Source organism: Schistocerca serialis, chromosome 1 (assembly GCF_023864345.2).
Source record: "Schistocerca serialis cubense isolate TAMUIC-IGC-003099 chromosome 1, iqSchSeri2.2, whole genome shotgun sequence".
Lineage (NCBI taxonomy): Eukaryota > Metazoa > Arthropoda > Insecta > Orthoptera > Acrididae > Schistocerca > Schistocerca serialis.
This window is the reverse complement of record NC_064638.1, coordinates 147180817-147200727: the sequence shown is the minus strand read 5'-3', so window position 1 is coordinate 147200727 and position 19911 is coordinate 147180817. Positions and strand designations below refer to the sequence as shown.

Genomic DNA, 19911 nt, shown 5'->3' with positions numbered 1-19911 from the left:
GCGGAAGTAAAAGCCGGCCAGTCAGCCGTGTGGAGAGTCCAGCGGGGCAGGCGCCCAGAAGAATGACACTGGGGCAGTGACAAATAGATGGGAAAATGGTCACTACCACACAGGTCAGGATGCACTCTCCAGTAGAGGGATGGGACAAGTCTGGGGGTGCAAAGAGACAGATCGATGGCCGAGAACGAGCCATGGGCCACACTGAAATGCGTGGGAGCACCGGTGTTCAAGAGGCTAAGGTCGAGCTGAGCCAACAAAAGCTCCACGGCACGACCGTGGTCATCGGATACAGTCCCACCCCATGAAGAGTTGTGGGCATTGATTGGTTGGTTGGTTTGGGGGATTAAAGGGACCAGACTGCTATGGTCATCGGTCCCTTTTTCCAAAGACAAAGAACACCCACAGAGAATAAAAACGAGGAACAGAAGAGATCACAGACGATACAGAACACGAGGAACTGAGACAAAGACAAGACAAAACGAACTAAAACCACACAGAGTGTGACGGTGGTTGGCCGACCATAGAAATAAAAAAGGAAAAGCCAACCACATAGAAACACTTTAAAAAATCAGTTTAAAATCATAGGCCAAAGGCCAGAATCAACACAAAACAATAAAATAAAACAAACACTCAGATTAAATGATAAAATCCCCCTGCCCGAATAAAACGTAAAACTAAGTCAGCCATAGTGGAGTCGTCTGTTAAAATGGCAGGGAGCGTATCAGGCAGCGCAAATGTCTGCCTGACCACAGCTAAAAGGGGGCAGGCCAACAGAATGTGGGCCACTGTCAAAGCCGCCCCGCAGCGACATACAGGAGGGTCCTCCCGGCGCAGTAAATAACTGTGTGTTAGCCGGGAGTGGCCAATGCGGAGCCGACAAAGGACGATGGAGTCCCTGCGGTTGGCTCGCATGGATGATCGCCACACAGTCGTCGTCTCCTTAATGGCACGGAGTTTATTGGGTGTAATCCGATCGCGCCATTCAGCGTCCCAAAGCGCAAAAACTTTTCGGCGGAGGACTGCCCGCAAATCAGTCTCTGGGAGGCCAACATCCAGAGATGGTTTACACGTGGCCTCTTTCGCCAGGCGGTCAACATGTTCATTGCCTGGGATACCGACATGACCGGGGGTCCACACAAAGACCACAGAGCGGCCGCAACGCGCAAGAGTATGCAGGGACTCATGGATAGCCATCACCAGACGAGAACGAGGAAAACACTGGTCGAGAGCTCGTAAACCGCTCAGGGAATCGCTACAGATCACGAAGGACTCACCTGAGCAGGAGCGGATATACTCTAGGGCTCGAAAGATGGCGACTAGCTCAGCAGTGTAAACGCTGCAGCCAGCCGCCAAGGACCGTTGTTCGGAATGGTCCCCGAGAGTTAGCGCATACCCGACACGACCAGCAACCATCGAACCGTCGGTGTAAACAATTCCAGAGCCCTGATACGTGGCAAGGATGGAATAAAAGTGGCGGCGGAAGGCCTCTGGAGGGACCGAGTCCTTCGGGCCCTGTGCCAAGTTGAGCCGAAGGCAAGGGCGAGGAACACACCATGGGGGTGTACCCAGAGGCGCCTGGAAAGGAGGCGGAACAGGGAAAAACCCAAGCCCGCAGAGAAGCTCCTTGACGCATACGGCGATCGGACAACCCGACCGGGGCCGACGGTCCGGCAGATGGACGACTGACTGTGGGAACAGGAGATGGTAATTTGGATGCCCGGGCAAACTAAAAACATGGGCAGCATAAGCAGCCAGTAATTGTTGGCGTCGGACCCACAGTGGAGGTACACCTGCCTCCACTAGTACGCTGTCCACAGGGCTGGTGCGGAAAGCACCAGTGGCAAGCCGTATGCCGATGTGGAGAACTGCGTCCAGCACCCGTAACGCAGATGGGGATGCTGAGCCATAAGCCAGGCTCCCATAATCCAGACGGGACTGGATTAACGCCTGGTAGAGCCGCAACAGGGTAGAGCGGTCGGCGCCCCAGCGGGTGTGGCTCAAGCATCGCAGAGCGTTTAGATGCCGCCAACACGTCTGTTTCAGCTGCCGGATATGAGGCAGCCAAGTCAACCGGGCATCGAAAACCACCCCTAAAAACCTGTGGGTCTCCACCACAGCAAGGAGTTCGTCGGCAAGATAAAGCCGCGGCTCAGGATGGACTCTTCGGCGCCGGCAGAAATGCATAACTCGGGTCTTGGCTGCCGAAAACTGAAACCCATGCGCTACAGCCCAAGACTGCGCCTTACGGATAGCGCCCTGTAGCTGATGTTCAACAGCTGCAATGCCAGTAGAGCTGTAGTAAAGGCAGAAGTCGTCAGCATACAGGGAAGCGGAGACAGAATTTCCCACGGCCGCAGCAAGCCCGTTAATGGCTATTAAAAACAGACAGACACTTAAAACAGAGCCCTGTGGCACACCGTTCTCCTGGACGTGGGAGGAACTATACGAGGCCGCGACTTGCACGCGGAAGGTACGACACGACAGAAAATTGCGGATAAAAATCGGCAGAGGACCCCGAAGACCCCATCCATGAAGCGTAGAAAGAATGTGATGACGCCATGTCGTATCGTACGCCTTCCGCATGTCGAAAAAGACAGCGACCAGGTGCTGACGGCGGGCAAAGGCAGTACGGATGGCAGTCTCCAGGCTCACCAGATTGTCGGTGGCGGAGCGGCCTGTACGGAACCCACCCTGAGACGGAGCCAGAAGGCCCCGAGACTCCAGTACCCAATGCAAGCGCCGGCTCACCATCCGTTCGAGAAGCTTGCACATAACGTTGGTGAGGCTAATGGGACGGTAGCTGTCCACCTCCAGAGGGGTCTTTCCAGGTTTCAAAACGGGGATGACAATGCCTTCCCGCCATTGCGACGGAAACTCCCCCTCGACCCAAAGACGGTTGTAAAGATCGAGAAGGCGCCGCTGGCAGTCCACTGAAAGGTGTTTCAGCATCTGACAGTGGATGCCATCTGGCCCAGGAGCAGTATCAGGGCAAGCAGCTAGGGCACTGCGAAATTCCCACTCACTGAATGGAGCATTGTAAGATTCCGGGTGGTTGGTGCGAAACGAAAGGCTCCGACGTTCCAGCCGCTCTTTAATGGAGCGGAAGGCCTGGGGGTAATTCGCAGAAGCGGAACTCATAGCAAAATGCTCTGCTAAGCGATTTGCAATGACGTCGGAGTCAGTACAAACGGCTCCATTCAGTGAGAGTGCAGGGACGCTGGCAGGGGTCCGATAGCCGTAGACGCGTCGAATCTTGGCCCAGACCTGCGAGGGAGTGTCATGGAGGCCAATGGTGGACACATACCGCTCCCAGCACTCCTTCTTGCCTTGGCGGATAAGGAGGCGGGCCTGCGCACGCAGCCGTTTGAAGGCGATAAGGTGGGCTGAGGAGGGATGTCGCTTGTGACGCTGGAGAGCCCGCCGGCGATCTTTAATCGCTTCAGCGATCTCGGGCGACCACCAATGCACAGCCTTCCGCCGAGGGGACCCAGAAGAACGGGGAATGGCAGATCCGGCGGCAGTAACGATTCCGGTGGTGACCGATTGAACCACCGCATCAATGTCATCAGTAGAGAGAGGCTCAAAAGAGGCAGTGGAGGAGAACAAATCCCAGTCAGCCTTATTCATAGCCCATCTGCTAGGGCTATGAGATGAGTGACGCTGTGGTAGTGACAAAAAGAGCGGAAAGTGGTCACTACCACACAGGTCGTCATACACACTCCATTGGACAGACGGTAAGAGACTATGGCTACAGAAGGAAAGGTCAATGGCGGAGTAGGTGCCATGCGCCACACTGAAGTGTGTGAAGGCACCATCATTTAACAGCGAGAGATCGAGCTGCGACAATAAATGCTCAACGATGGCGCCTCGACCTGTGGCCACTGACCCACCCCACAAAGGGTTATGGGCGATGAAGTCGCCCAATAGCAAGAAAGGTGGTGGCAATTGGGCGACCAGTGCAGCCAGAACATGCTGCGAGACATCACCATCCGGTGGAATGTAAAGACTGCAGACGGTAACAGCCCGTGGCGTCCACACGCGTACAGCGACAGCCTCTAAAGGCGTCTGGAGAGGGACAGACTTGCTGTGCAGAGTGTGAAGGACATATATGCAGACGCCACCAGACACCCTTTCATAAGCAGCCCGGTTCTTAAAATAACCCCGATAGCCACGGAGGGCGGGGGTTCGCATTGCTGGAAACCATGTTTCTTGGAGAGCAATGCAGAAGAAAGGGCGAAGGCTGATAAGGTGGCGGAGCTCAGCTAGATGCTGGAAAAAACCGCCGCAGTTCCACTGGAGGATGATATTGTCCATTGCTGAGAAAGGCGTGAAAGGACTGGGAAGGCAATTTACGCCGCTTGTTCACTCACTGTCACCGATTCAGTACCCGTATGAGAGGCATCCATGGCGTCTGAGGGACCAGCGAGATCAAGGTCCTCAGCGGACGCTAGAATCTCGACTTCATCCTCAGACGCAGAGCGCGAAAGGTGCGGTGGGGTTGGTGCCACCGCAAGTTCTTTGGCTTTAGAGGTCTTTTTCTTGGACTTCTCTCGCTGAACCTTGGGTTTCACCGGCTGGGAAGGCTTCACCGATTCAGTCTCCGGGACTGAGGAGGATTGTGAAGCCCTACGCCCGGCCGCTGGCGAGGACTTATGCCACTGGTGGCCGTCATCCTTCCCGCTGGTGGAACCCTGGGAAGGGAGGGTCCCAAGGGAACTCTTACGGGCGAGAGGAGCCGAAGAAGTTAGACGCTTCTCCGGCTGAGAAGCGGGGACGGACGTCCCCGACGGGTGGGAGGAGGTTGCTCCTGAGGTAGGTGGTGCAGGAGCAACCGGTTGGGTAGAGCCCCCCCCACGGGCAAGGGGGCTGGAGGAGTCTTACTGCTTATCGAGATGGCTGGAAGTCTCGAAACTGATGGGGCTAGCACAGGTGTTGTAGCAGCTGCATAAGAAAATGTCATTCTCACAGGATGGAGTCTGTCATATTTCCTTTTGGCCTCAGTATAGGTCAGCCGGTCCAGGGTCTTATATTCCATGATTTTGCGCTCTTTCTGAAAGACTTTGCAGTCAGGCAAGCAAGGTGAATGGTGCTCCCCGCAGTTGACGCAGATGGGAGGCGGGGCACAAGGAGTATCGGGATGAGATGGGCGTCCGCAATCTCGACATGTGAGGCTGGAAGTGCAGCGGGAAGACATATGGCCGAACTTCCAGCACTTGAAGCACTGCATCGGGGGAGGGATATAGGGTTTGACGTCACATCGGTAGACCATCACCTTGACCTTTTCCGGTAACGTATCACCCTCGAAGGCCAAGATGAAGGCACCGGTAGTAACCTGATTGTCCCTCGGACCCCGATGAACGCGCCGGACGAAATGAACACCTCTACGTTCTAAGTTGGCGCGCAGCTCGTCATCAGACTGCAAAAGGAGGTCCCTATGGAAAATAACACCCTGGACCATATTTACACTCTTATGTGGTGTAATAGTAACGTTAACATCCCCCAACTTGTCACAAGCAAGTAACCTGCGTGACTGGGCGGAGGATGCCGTTTGTATCAGTACTGACCCAGAGCATTTTAGACAAGCCCTCCACCTCCCCAAACTTGTCCTCTAAATGCTCGACGAAGAACTGAGGCTCTGTGGAGAGAAAAGACTCCCCATCAGCTCTCGTACAAACTAAGAATCGGGGCGAATAACTGTTACCTCCATCCTGAGACTTACGCTCTTCCCACGGCGTGGCCAGGGAGGGGAACGTTTTCGGATCGTACTTCTGAGCATTAAATTGAGCCTGAGAACGCTTAGAGACTGCTGGCGGCTGGCCGCCAGCGAGAGATGATGTACCACGCTTCATTGCGGGTCATCCGCCCTGATGCCACCTACTCCAACCAAGGGTTCTCCCCACGGGCGCCACCCAGCCACAGCAAAGGCCACCTGGCAGGATGGCCATTGCCGGGAGTCCCGATGCCCCAGGGAGATGGGCATCTACTCCTTGGCATACATGGGGAGTTAATGGCGCAGGCATCAGCAGAGCGATCCCTGTGTTGTCAGGGGGCTACAACCAAGAGGGTAAATGGCGGCCCCACCACAACGGACTGGCTACCGTGCTGGATCTTAGGTGCAAAAATGGCCAAGGTCGTCGTCGCAGTTAAAAGAAACACTGCAGAGTGCAGCGTGGTAATCGCCCAAGAGATCGAAAACGAGCGGGACACCATTGCAACGACGAGAAAGACGGCTAAAGGTCTAATTGCACGACGGATACAGTGCACCATGTAAGGCGCCCTTCCCCAATTGGATCGCTCTTCGGAATAATTTAGAAAGATGGAGGTCAAACCCGAGAGGGGAACATCACATAAGGCCGAAACGTGTGAGACTCCTTTTAGTCGCCTCTTACGACAGGCAGGTGTGGGCATTGAAATCGCCCAGCAACAAGAAAGGTGGCGGCAGTTGGGCGATCAGAGCAGCCAGGACATGCTGCACGACAGCACCATCCGGTGGAAGGTAAATACTGCAGACGGTAATAGCCTGTGGCGTCCACACCCGAACAGCGACAGCCTCTAAAGCTGTTTGTAGAGGTACAAACTCGCTGTGAACAGAGTTAAGGACATATATGCAGACGCCACCAGACACCCTTTCATAAGCTGCCCAGTTCTTAAAATAGCCCCGATAGCCACGGAGGGCGGGGGTTCGCATTGCTGGAAACCAAGTTTCCTGCAGAGCAATGCAAAGGAAGGGATGAAGGCTGGTAAGTTGGCGGAGCTCAGCTAGATGGTGGAAGAAACCGCTGCAGTTCCACTGGAGGATGATATTAGCCATGGACGGGAAAGGCGTGAAGGGACTGGGGAGGCAGATTACGCCTCCGGGGCCCCTGCTGCTACTGAGTCACCATCTGGACAACAGCCATCTATTGCGTCCGAGGGACTGGCGAGATCCATGTCCTCAGCGGACGCCAGAATCTCCACCTCGTCCTCCGAGGCAGAGCTTGTAGGAAGCGGTGGGACGGGTGCCACCGCAATGTTGGTATTCTTGGGGACTTTCTTCTGGGTCTGTTTCTGTTTCTCTCGTTGTGCCTTCGGTGGTTCAGGCTTGGAGGGCTGAGAGGGCTTCACAGGGTCAGTCTCAGGGACGGAAGACGACCGGGAGGCCCTACGACCAGGGACTGGTGGATGTTTGAGCCACTTGCGGGTGTCTGCTGTGCCACTGGTCGGAACTTGTGAAGGGAGGTCCCCAAGGCACCACTTCCTTGCGAGAGTAGCCGAAGAAGTCGGACGCTTCTCCGGCTGGGAAGGGGGAACTGAAGTCCCCGATTGGTGGGGGGGTGTTGCTCCTGAAGTAGATGGAGTAGGAGCAACAGGTTGTGAAGTGCCCCCCACAAGCAAGGGGGCTGGTGGATGCGGACCGATCTTAGAGCCGATTCGTGAGGACGGGAGAACCGTCGTTGCAGCAGCGGCGTAGGTTCACGTCATTGCCACAGGATGGAGCCTCTCATATATCCATCTAGCCTCGGGGTAGGTCAGGCGGTCCAGGGTCTTATATTCCATTATCTTCCTTTCTTTCTGCAATATCCTACAGTCCGGCGAGCAGTGGGAATGGTGTTCTCCTCAGTTAACACAGATAGGAGGCGGGGCACATGGAGTATCAGGATGGGAAGGACGGCCACAATCTCGACAGGTGATGCCGGAAGTACAGCAAGATGACATGTGCCTAAACTTCCAGCACGTAAAACACCGCATCGGAGGAGGGATATATGGCTTCACATCACAACGGTAAACCATCACCTTGACCTTTTCGGGTAAGACATCACCTTCGAAGGCCAAGATGAAGGCACCGGTGGCTACCTGATTATCCCTTGGACCCCGATGGACGCGCCAGACGAAGTGAACACCTCGCCGTTCGAGGTTGGCGCGTAATTCGTCGTCGGACTGCAGAAGAAGATCCCTGTGGAATATAATACCCTGGACCATGTTGAGACTCTTACGCGGCGTGATGCTTACTGAAACATTTACCAACTTGTCACAATTGAGCAACCTCCGGGACTGGGCAGAGGATGCCGTTTTGATGAGCACAGAACCAGAGCGCATCTTGGACAAGCCCTCCACCTCCCCGAACTTGTCCTCTAAATGCACCACAAAAAACTGGGGCTTCACCGACATGAACGATTCTCCATCAACCCGCGTACACACGACGTACCGGGGCGAATATTCCCCACTGCCTTCTTTAGCAATACGTTCCTCCCATGGAGTAGCTAGGGAGGGAAACGATCTCTGATCAAATTTCTTCCCGTTGAGGTTGAGACCTCGATCGCTTAGAGACTGCTGGTGGAGGCCCACCAGCGAGAGATGATGTACCACACTTCATTGCGGGTCATCCGCCCTGATGCCACCTACTCCGACCAAGGGCCCTCCCCACGGGCGCCACCCAGCCACAGCAAAGGCCACCTGGCAGGATGGCCATTGCCGGGAGTCCTGATGCCCCAGGGAGATGGGCATCTACTCCTTGGCATACGTGGGGAGTGAACGGCGCAGGCATCAGTAGAGCGATCCCTGTGTTGTCAGGGGGCTACAACCAAGAGGGTACATGGCGACCCCACCACAACGGACTGGCTACCGTGCTGGATCTTAGGTGCACAAATGGCCAAGGTCGTCGTCACAGTTAAAAGAAACACTGCAGAGTGCAGCGTGGTAATCGCCCAAGAGATCGAAAACGAGCGGGACACCATTGCAACGACGAGAAAGACGGCTATAGGTCTAAATGCACGAAGGATACAGTGCACCATGTAAGGCGCCCTTCCCCAATTGGCTCGCTCTTCGGAATAATTTAGATAGATGGAGGTCAAACCCGAGAGGGGACCATCATATAAGGCCGAAACATTTGAGACTCCTTTTAGTCGCCTCTTACGAAAGGCAGGAATACTGCGGGCCAATTCTAACGCCCGAACCCCCAGGGGAGATGATGCTAGTGAAAGACTGCGACAGGAACGCAACAAGGAAGCACAGGATCTCATATCACAACGCAAATTGGATACCCGAGCTGTGTTTGAGAAGAATACATGTGCAGGACAGCTACACAATTTACACCATGCATCAGCAACGCCCCCTGACTTATTGGCAAACTCCAGTCCTCTTGGCAGGAAAGCTTCATTGGCAGTGTGGCCTCCAAAAATGGAGAATGGAATCCAAGAGGAAGTACAGTCTGTTCCAACTCCAGAGCAGAGTCCTGTGAAAGTTCCAGAAATGTTTAAATCTGAGACTGTACAAGAAGAGGTTCTAGCTCCACCAAGGCAGTTCGAGCAAGTGTCTCCTACAGAACTTCTTCCTCAGGAGGCAGGCACAAACCCCAACTGAGACAACTGGCACGTCCACCACAGTGATATAGAACCAGAGCAAGAAGTTTTGTTGAGTGATGATGTTGGACTCAGAGCTCGAGCTCTGTATGATTACCAAGCTGCCGATGCTACAGAAATAACTTTTGACCCTGGTGATATAATTACACATATTGATCAGATTGATTAAGGCTGGTGGCAAGGACTTGGACCTGATGGAACATTTGGTCTCTTCCCGGCAAATTACGTGGAACTGATTGACTGAGCTGCTGGCATGTATACGTGGCAAATATAATGTTGATGTTCTGTGCATTGTATTAGTAAGGACCATTTGAAAGATATCCAATTTATAGATTTTATTATTTTCACTGTTATTGTGCACTTTTGATTGTGATGGTACATTTGCATTCAGAAAATGATGTGTGAAACTAGAGAGTATGAGTTTCTGTCTTTGTAATAATTTTGTTTGAGCATTACTGTGAAACAGGATAAGTCTTTGCATAGGATGTCAGGTTATTCCATTTCAGGTACACTATAGCACTGCTCAATAGACTGACTGACTGTTGACATTCATTCATAGGGTCTTCCAGCACTGTGATACTTCTGTAATTGTCTTGCAGTTCACACAGGTGACCACATACACATATTTGCTCAAGTTTTGGGAAGAATTTTTGATTCATCTCAAATTTTAATTGTTATGTGAGTCATTTGGGTAGAATTGTTATGCGAGCCATTTGGGTACAGGAAGTCTTAGCAATTTGTAATTCATATCCCAAAGGGCATTATGATGAGAGGGACACACGTTGCGTCACAAGAAATAATTGTTAAAGAGATACATTTAAGTATATAGTATTTTAACATACTTATGAAGTGTCAAGCAACAAGTGTTTTAAAACTATCTTATTGCTTTGCAAGTGACTGTTAAACATTATACCCTTCATTTTTCTTCATGGTGAGTTCTTAAAGTTGGAGATGATATGTATTGTTATTTTTGCTGGACACACATTTTGATGCTAGAGGGTATAGCACAGTCGCTAACTAAGTGCATGAGAATAGTACAGCAGCATGTTCATTTGTAGAAGACAATCCTGAGATCACAACAACTCAAAATGTTGTATCTTGACAAAGTGAAGTGTGTTCCTTGAAGGACAGCAATGTATTTTGAAAATACTTAAATTGTAGTCTCAAAGGGTAATTTCCCTTCCATTTGAATGAGTTCTTAAACACCTTGATTTGTTTGTCTGCTAGGCAAAACAAGGCCTTTGTCACTGAGAGCACACTACACTGATCTTGTTTAGGAGGAATGTGTTATACATACTCATTGTAAAAGATTTTCCTTCTTTTGTGTTATTTAGCATCTTGGCTTTCTGCAACTGTTAGAGCACCTGTCCTGAACAGATGATAACACAAACATAGGCTTACCATTGATCACTTGTATTATTAATGTCCTGTCTTTATGACAACCTGCTACGTCAACAGAGAGATACAGAGTGAAAATTACAAAAAAGAATCCTTGTCCGTACTATCAGTCTCCCAAAATTCTTAATCTGAATCAAAATGCTTACAGTCTTTAACTTTTATATGAAGCAATTTTAATTTTCTCTCTTTCTGTTTTTACTACCCATTCCAAAAATTTTAGCTAGAATTCAGACTGATAAATATTTTACTTTGTAATACACATGATAGTTACAGGTAAAGCATACAGTTATACATCAACATAGTCAAGTATGTAAATGTGTCAAGAGATACTTTTTGAATCTATATATGAATGTGATAGTCTTCCTGTGGCCTAAAATAGAACTTGAACAATCCACAGTTCTCCATCTGTTCTTTCAGTCTTCTTTGTATACATAGATACACTCAAGCTATACCTGTTGTAACTACAAATAATGATTAAAAAGAACACTTGTGTTATACAGGGCAAGATGATTGCTACATATGATGTAATTTTGCTTGCCTAACAGTTCTGTAGCAAGAAGTGTGAAAAAACAAGTTAGTGATCCTTAATCTGTGTATTCAACATGATGCATAACCTATGTTTATATGTCTGTGAATAAACAGTAAATTAGAACTGAGTTGGAAACAACTTCCAATTTTATGTTATAGTTGACACTGATACAAAATCTCACTTGGAAAAAACATCAAAGTTAGAAATTGTATTAGGCCATTACTTTTACACTCAATGATGCTTGTACAAAACCTTCATCCTAGTTAGTGATTAAATGAGCCTTTTTGTGCAATTTTTCTTTTACTGTTCACATCTGTAATGAGTTGGTTGGTTGGTTGGTTTGGGGGATTAAAGGGACCAGACTGCCATGGTCATCGGTCCTTTTTTCCAAAGACAAAGAACACCCACAGAGAATAAAAACAAGGAACAGAAGAGATCACAGACGATACAGAACAAGAGATACTGAGACAAAGACAAGACAAAACAAACTAAAACCACACAGAGTGTGACGGTGGTTGGCCGACCATAGACATAAAAAAAGGAAAGGCCAACCACTTAGAGACACATTAAAAAATCAGTGTAAAACCATAGGCCAAAGGCCAGAAGCAACACAAAACAATAAAATAAAACAGAAACACTCAGATTAAATGAGAAAATCCCCCTGCCCGAATAAAACGTAAAACTAAGTCAGCCATAGCGGAGTCGTCTGTTAAAAGGGCAGGGAGCGTATCAGGCAGCGCAAATGTCTGCCTGACCACAGCTAAAAGGGGGCAGGCCAACAGAATGTGGGCCACTGTCAAAGCCGCCCCGCAGCGACATACAGGGGGGTCCTCCCTGCGCAGTAAATAACTGTGTGTCAGCCGGGAGTGGCCAATGCGGAGCCGGCAAAGAACTACCGAGTCCCTGCGAGTGGCTCGCAGGGATGACCGCCACACAGCCGTCGTCTCCTTGACAGCACGGAGTTTATTGGACATTGTCAGTTCGCGCCAGTCCTCGTCCCATAGCGCCAAGATTTTGCGGCGGAAGACCGCCCGCAAATCAGTCTCAGGGAGGCCAAGGTCCAGAGATGGCTTGCTGGTGGCCTCTTTCGCCAGGCGGTCAACATGTTCGTTACCCGGGATACCGACATGACCGGGGGTCCACACAAGGACCACAGAGCGGCCGCAACAGGCGAGAGTATGCAGAGACTCGTGGATAGCCATCACCAAACGAGAACGAGGGAAACACTGGTCGAGAGCTCGTAAACCGCTCAGGGAATCGCTACAGATAACGAAGGACTCACCTGAGCAGGAGCGGATATACTCTAGGGCACGAAAGATGGCGACCAGTTCAGCAGTGTAAACGCTGCAGCCATCCGGCAAGGAACGTTGTTCGGAACGGTCCCCTAGAGTGAGCGCATACCCGACACGACCAGCAACCATCGAACCGTCAGTGTAGACAATACCAGAGCCCTGATACGTGGCCAGGATAGAATAAAAGCGGCGGCGGAAGGCCTCTGGAGGGACTGAGTCCTTCGGGCCCTGTGCCAGGTCCAGCCGAAGGCAAGGGCGACGGACACACCATGGGGGTGTATGCAAAGTAACCCGGAAAGTAGGTGGAACAGTGAAAACCTGAAGCCCAGAGAGAAGCTCTTTGACGCGGACCGCTATTGTACAACCAGACCGGGGCCGACGATCTGGCAGATGGACGACCGATCGCGGGAACAGGAGGCGATAGTTTGGATGCCCGGGCGAGCTTAGTACATGGGCAGCATAAGCGGCCAGCAAACGTTGGCGTCGGAACCGCAGTGGAGGTACACCTGCCTCCACTAGTACGCTGTCCACAGGGCTGGTGCGGAAAGCACCAGTGGCAAGGCGTATCCCGCTGTGGAGAATCGGGTCCAGCACCCGTAACGCAGATGGGGATGCTGAGCCATAAGCCAGGCTCCCATAATCCAGACGGGACTGGATTAACGCCTGGTAGAGCCGCAACAGTGTAGAGCGGTCGGCGCCCCAGCGGGTGTTGCTCAAGCATCTCAGAGCGTTTAGATGCCGCCAACACGTCTGTTTAAGCTGCCGGATATGAGGCAGCCAAGTCAACCGGGCATCGAAAACCACCCCCAAAAACCTGTGGGTCTCCACCACAGCAAGGTGTTCGTCGGCAAGATAAAGCCGCGGCTCAGGATGGACTGTTCGGCGCCGGCAGAAATGCATAACGCAGGTCTTGGCTGCCGAAAACTGAAACCCATGCGCTACAGCCCAAGACTGCGCCTTACGGATAGCGCCCTGTAGCTGACGTTCAACAGCTGCAATGCCAGTAGAGCTGTAATAGAGGCAGAAGTCGTCAGCATACAGGGAAGCGGAGACAGAATTTCCCACGGCCGCAGCAAGCCCGTTAATGGCTATTAAAAACAGACAGACACTTAAAACAGAGCCCTGTGGCACACCGTTCTCCTGGACGTGGGAGGAACTATACGAGGCCGCGACTTGCACGCGGAAGGTACGACACGACAGAAAATTGCGGATAAAAATCGGCAGAGGACCCCGAAGACCCCATCCATGAAGCGTAGAAAGAATGTGATGACGCCATGTCGTATCGTACGCCTTCCGCATGTCGAAAAAGACAGCGACCAGGTGCTGACGGCGGGCAAAGGCAGTACGGATGGCAGTCTCCAGGCTCACCAGATTGTCGGTGGCGGAGCGGCCTGTACGGAACCCACCCTGAGACGGAGCCAGAAGGCCCCGAGACTCCAGTACCCAATGCAAGCGCCGGCTCACCATCCGTTCGAGAAGCTTGCACATAACGTTGGTGAGGCTAATGGGACGGTAGCTGTCCACCTCCAGAGGGGTCTTTCCAGGTTTCAAAACGGGGATGACAATGCTTTCCCGCCATAGCGACGGAAACTCCCCCTCGACCCAAAGACGGTTGTAAAGATCGAGAAGGCGCCGCTGGCAGTCCACTGAAAGATGTTTCAGCATTTGACAGTGGATGCCATCCGGCCCAGGAGCGGTATCAGGGCAACCAGCGAGGGCACTGCGAAATTCCCACTCACTGAATGGAGCATTGTAAGATTCTGGGTGGTTGGTGCGAAACGAAAGGCTCCGACGTTCCATCCGCTCTTTAATGGAGCGGAAGGCCTGGGGGTAATTCGCAGAAGCGGAACTCATAGCAAAATGCTCTGCTAAGCGATTTGCAATGACGTCGGAGTCAGTACAAACTGCTCCATTCAGTGAGAGCGCAGGGACGCTGACAGGTGGCCGATAGCCGTAGACGCGTCGAATCTTGGCCCAGACCTGCGATGGAGTGACATGGAGGCCAATTGTGGACACATACCGCTCCCAGCACTCCTTCTTGCCTTGGCGGATAAGGAGGCGGGCCCGCGCACACAGCCGTTTGAAGGCGATAAGGTGGTCGAGGGAGGGGTGTCGCTTGTGACGCTGGAGCGCCCGCCGGCGATCTTTAATCGCTTCAGCGATCTCAGGCGACCACCAAGGCACAGCCTTCCGCCGAGGGGACCCACAGGAATGGGGAATGGCAGATTCGGCGGCAGTAACGATGCCGGTGGTGACCGATTGAACCACCGCATCAATGTCATCGGTAGAGAGAGGCTCAAAAGCGGCAGCGGAGGAGAACAAGTCCCAGTCAGCCTGATTCATAGCCCATCTGCTAGGGCGCCCAGAAGAGTGACGCTGTGGTAGTGACAAAAAGATCGGAAAATGGTCACTACCACACAGGTCGTCATGCACACTCCATTGGACAGACGGTAAGAGGCTATGGCTACAGATGGAAAGGTCAATGGCGGAGTAGGTGCCATGCGCCACACTGAAGTGTGTGAAGGCACCATCATTTAACAGCGAGAGATCGAGCTGCGACAATAAATGCTCAACGATGGCGCCTCGACCTGTTGCCACTGACCCACCCCACAGAGGGTTATGAGCGTTGAAGTCGCCCAATAGCAAGAAAGGTGGCGGCAATTGGGCGACCAGTGCAGCCAGGACATGCTGCGAGACATCACCATCCGGTGGAATGTAAAGACTGCAGACGGTAACAGCCTGTGGCATCCACACGCGTACAGCGACAGCCTCTAAAGGCGTCTGGAGAGGGACAGACTCGCTGTGCAGAGTGTGAAGGACATATATGCAGACGCCACCAGACACCCTTTCATAAGCTGCTCGGTTCTTATAATAACCCCGATAGCCACGGAGGGCGGGGGTTCGCATTGCTGGAAACCAAGTTTCCTGGAGAGCAATGCAGAAGAAAGGGTGAAGGCTGATGAGGTGGCGGAGCTCAGCTAGATGGTGGAAGAAACCGCTGCAGTTCCACTGGAGGATGGTGTTGTCCATGGCTGGGAAATGCGTGACGGGACTGGGAAGGCAGATTACGCCACTGGGGCACCTGCTGCCTCCGATGGAGCATCCGTGCAAATGCCATCCATTGCGTCCGCGGGACCGGCAAGAGCGAGGTCCTCAGCGGACGCCAGAATCTCCACCTCGTCCTCAGAGGCAGAGCTTGTAGGGAGCGGCGGGATCGGTGCCACCGCATTACCGTTGGTCTTGGGGACTTTCTTCCTTTTCTGCTTATCACGCTGTGCCTTCGGCTCTTCAGGCTGCATGGGCTTCACTGGGTCAGTCTCAGGGACAGACGACGACCGCGAGGCCCGACGACCAGGGACTGGCGGTTGTTTCAACCACTTGCGGGCGTCCGCTTTGCCACTGGTCGGAACTTGCGAAGGGAGGTCCCCAAGGGATCCCTTCCTGGCGAGAGCAGCCGAAGAAGTCTTACGCTTCTCCGGCTGGGAAGGGGGAGCTGATGTCCCCGAAGGTTGGGAGGGTGTTGCTCCTGAAGAAGATGGAGCAGGAGCAACAGGGTGTGAAGTGCCCCCCCACAAGCAAGGGGGCCGGTGGATGCTGACCGATCGTAGAGCCGATTCGTGATGACGGGAGAACCGTCGTGGCAGCAGCGGCGTAGGTCGACGGCATTGCCACAGGATGGAGCCTCTCATATTTCCGTCTAGCCTCGGGGTAGGTCAGCCGGTCCAAGGTCTTATATTCCATTATCTTCCGTTCTTTCTGCAATATCCTACAGTCCGGCGAGCAGGGGGAATGGTGTTCTCCGCAGTTAACACAGATAGGAGGCGGGGCACATGGAGTATCGGGATGCGAAGGACGTCCGCAATCCCGACACGTCATGCTGGAAGTACAGCGAGATGACATGTGCCCGAACTTCCAGCATTTAAAACACCGCATCGGAGGAGGGATATATGGTTTCACATCACAACGGTAAACCATCACCTTAACCTTTTCGGGTAAGACATCACCCTCAAAGGCCAAGATGAAGGCACCGGTGGCGACCTGATTATCCCTCGGACCCCGATGGACGCGCCGGACGAAGTGAACACCTCGTCGTTCGAGGTTGGCGCGTAATTCATCGTCGGACTGCAGAAGAAGATCCCGGTGGAATATAATACCCTGGACCATGTTCAGACTCTTATGCGGCGTGATGCTAACGGAAACATCCCCCAACTTGTCACAATTGAGCAACCTCCGTGACTGGGCAGAGGATGCCGTTTTTATCAACACCGATCCAGACCGCATCTTGGACAAGCCCTCCACCTCCCCGAACTTGTCCTCTAAATGCTCTACAAAGAACTGCGGCTTTACGGATAGAAAAGATTCCCCATCAGCTCTGGTACAGACAAGATATCTGGGCGAATACGTTTCAGTGTCACGCAATGCCTGTCGTTCCTCCCATGGTGTGGCGAGGGAGGGGAACGATTTGGGGTCATAAACGTTACCTTTAAAATGGGCTCTCGAACGCTTAGAGACTGCTGACGGTTGGCCGCCAGCTACAGATGATGTACCACGCTTCATTGCGGGTCATCCGCCCTGATGCCACCTACTCCGACCAAGGGCCCTCCCCACGGGCGCCACCCAGCCACAGCAAAGGCCACCTGGCAGGATGGCCATTGCCGGGAGTCCTGATGCCCCAGGGAGATGGGCATCTACTCCTTGGCATACGTGGGGAGTGAACGGCGCAGGCATCAGTAGAGCGATCCCTGTGTTGTCAGGGGGCTACAACCAAGAGGGTACATGGCGACCCCACCACAACGGACTGGCTACCGTGCTGGATCTTAGGTGCAAAAATGGCCAAGGTCGTCGTCACAGTTAAAAGAAATACTGCAGAGTGCAGCGTGGTAATCGCCCAAGAGATCGAAAACGAGCGGGACACCATTGCAACGACGAGAAAGACGGCTATAGGTCTAAATGCACGAAGGATACAGTGCACCATGTAAGGTGCCCTTCCCCAATTGGCTCGCTCTTCGGAATAATTTAGATAGATGGAGGTCAAACCCGAGAGGGGACCATCACATAAGGCCGAAACATGTGAGACTCCTTTTAGTCGCCTCGTACGACAGGCAGGAATACCGCGGGCCTATTCTTACCCCCGAACCCGCAGGGGGGTGTAATGAGTTCATTTTACAATTAAAATAATTTATTTAATGTTGTATGTACACTTTCAGGCATTGCTTAGTTGTCATTTCAGTATGAAAGTGAACCTGCAACAGTATTATGTATCACTTTATAGTTCTAGATTGAATTGTGTAACAGACTGAGTATTACATAAATGTGTGTGTGTTCATAGCAAAAAAAAAAAAAAAATTGGATAAGGCATCGGTCTCCTAAACCGGGGATTGTGGGTTCGAGTCCCACCAGAGGTACACGTTTTACTCACTGGGGCAAAATCACTCACCACATACATCTGTAATAGTTGAGAAAGTTGGCGTTTCTAAGTGCTTACAGGTATGACGACGATACGAAAATACGCACTTACTGAAAACCTGAAACGAAACGACGGCCATTATCAATCGACCTGTTAGCTGCGGAAGTGTTTCAAAGCGTGATGGCGCTGTGAAAGGAAACGCTATTTTAAAATTACTTGTAGGTAAACACTATGACCCATATGAATAGTCACTTAACTGTCTTGTGTGCAGGACTTGCAGTTCAGAAAGGGAATAGCCTAAGACGGCAGGTACAAGAATTGCCAGCAGAATGTAGGTGCCTGGACTTGGATGCGTCTGAGTATGTATAGGCACACAGGAAAGGCTCATGCGACGTCCTGACTCTCTGCAGACGTAGAGTAGCCCATCAGGAAGGGTACACTTGGCAAGTGTTGATTTGAGCGAGCACCGCCAGCTTAACGCCAGTCAGCCTCTGTGGCCTAATGGGACAGTCGCGGCCGAGTCGCCGTAACGGTCGGACGTGTGTGTTGTGTACGTGTTGCAGCCCTCGCTGCGCTCGTGCTTGCTGCTGTTTACAGCTTCTCAGTGTTTATAATTAACGATAAAAGAACCTTATAATGGAGGCTAGATACCGCAAGTGCAATCTTAAAGTTGAGTTCCCGTTCGGTTGTGAACGACTCAATGTACTCGATATCGACGATTGGCTTTTCGACCAATTAGGTTTGCCAGACGGTGATGTTAATGGTTTGCAGTATGATTTTCTCGCTAAAGCTCTGTACGTTGGTCTTAAAAATGACGACGTGTGTCATAGGATTATGACGACAACATAAGGTTCCTTCTAATTTTCGTACCTCGAAAGGCGAAGTTTTGAAAGTGGGGACCAGTTATTCTGGCTTAGGTTTGAGAACGGCCCGCGTCTTTAACTTACCCTTCGAAACGGAATTCGAGCACATCAAGCGAACGCTTGAACCATATGGCAAAGTCATTCGTATCTATGTCGAGAAGTGGCAGGGGAACAGGCATTTCAATGTCGACAATGGTGTCCGTAATGTCAAGATTGATTTGCATCGCCATATACCGTCATTTGTAACTGTACGTGGCTTTAAGGCCTTAGTTGTTTACGATGGACAACCAATCACTTACGTTAGTTGTGGGTCCCCTGATCATATAAAGGCAGGATGTCCACGTACTAAGTCCCCTCGCCGCGAATTTCGACCTCTCCTTGGTGCGTAGGGCGCCGAGACGGGTGGCAAGTTAACGTACGCGCAGACGCTGGCACACTCGCCTGTCTTGCAGCGGCCGACCACACTGGCGGCCGCGTCCGAACCTGGCCCGGCCGACACCGCCACCGTGGTACAGCCTGCGGCCTCCGCTGCCGATCATAGTCCAAATTCCGCCGATCATCGCGATCGTCAGACTGATAACATACCTGACCTCCCACCTGCCAGCCAGGTGCGACTTGAAGGGGAGAAAACGTCGGCTCCGCACCAAAGTCGTCAGCAGTTGACGTCTGTTGTTCCTACTCCAACGAAAACACCGACTTTGCTATCTGGTTCACCTTCCGGTAAGGTGAAAGGCTCCGCCATCGGCGTCGATAGCGCATCCGTCGGTGGCCCGACAAGTGCTGGAAAAGCCAGTTTCAAACATCCGGCCGCCAGATCTAAACGTGCTGCTCGGAAACAAGGTCAAGAGGAACTAGACGAGTTGGAAAGTAAGCTGTTGCGAACCCAGAAAATCCTCAAGAAGAATTCCTCTGAAGTGTTGTTGCCCAACACAGAGGGGAACGGTACATCCAAGCCGCAAGAGGATGATGGTTCTATGCATGTCGATGCCCGTACTGGTGAACCAATGGAAACGACGGCCCCAGAAATACCTCCGACGACCACTTCGTGGTCTGAGGACGTGGAACGAGACTAGTAGACTCAGGG

At 52.1% G+C, this 19911-nt stretch overlaps 1 pseudogene; it reads left to right on the top strand.

Moving 5' to 3' along the window:
• LOC126457170 (drebrin-like protein) overlaps positions 1–9815 on the top strand; it is a 97241-nt pseudogene extending 87426 nt beyond the window's left edge.
• The last annotated feature ends 10096 nt before the right edge of the window (positions 9816–19911 follow it).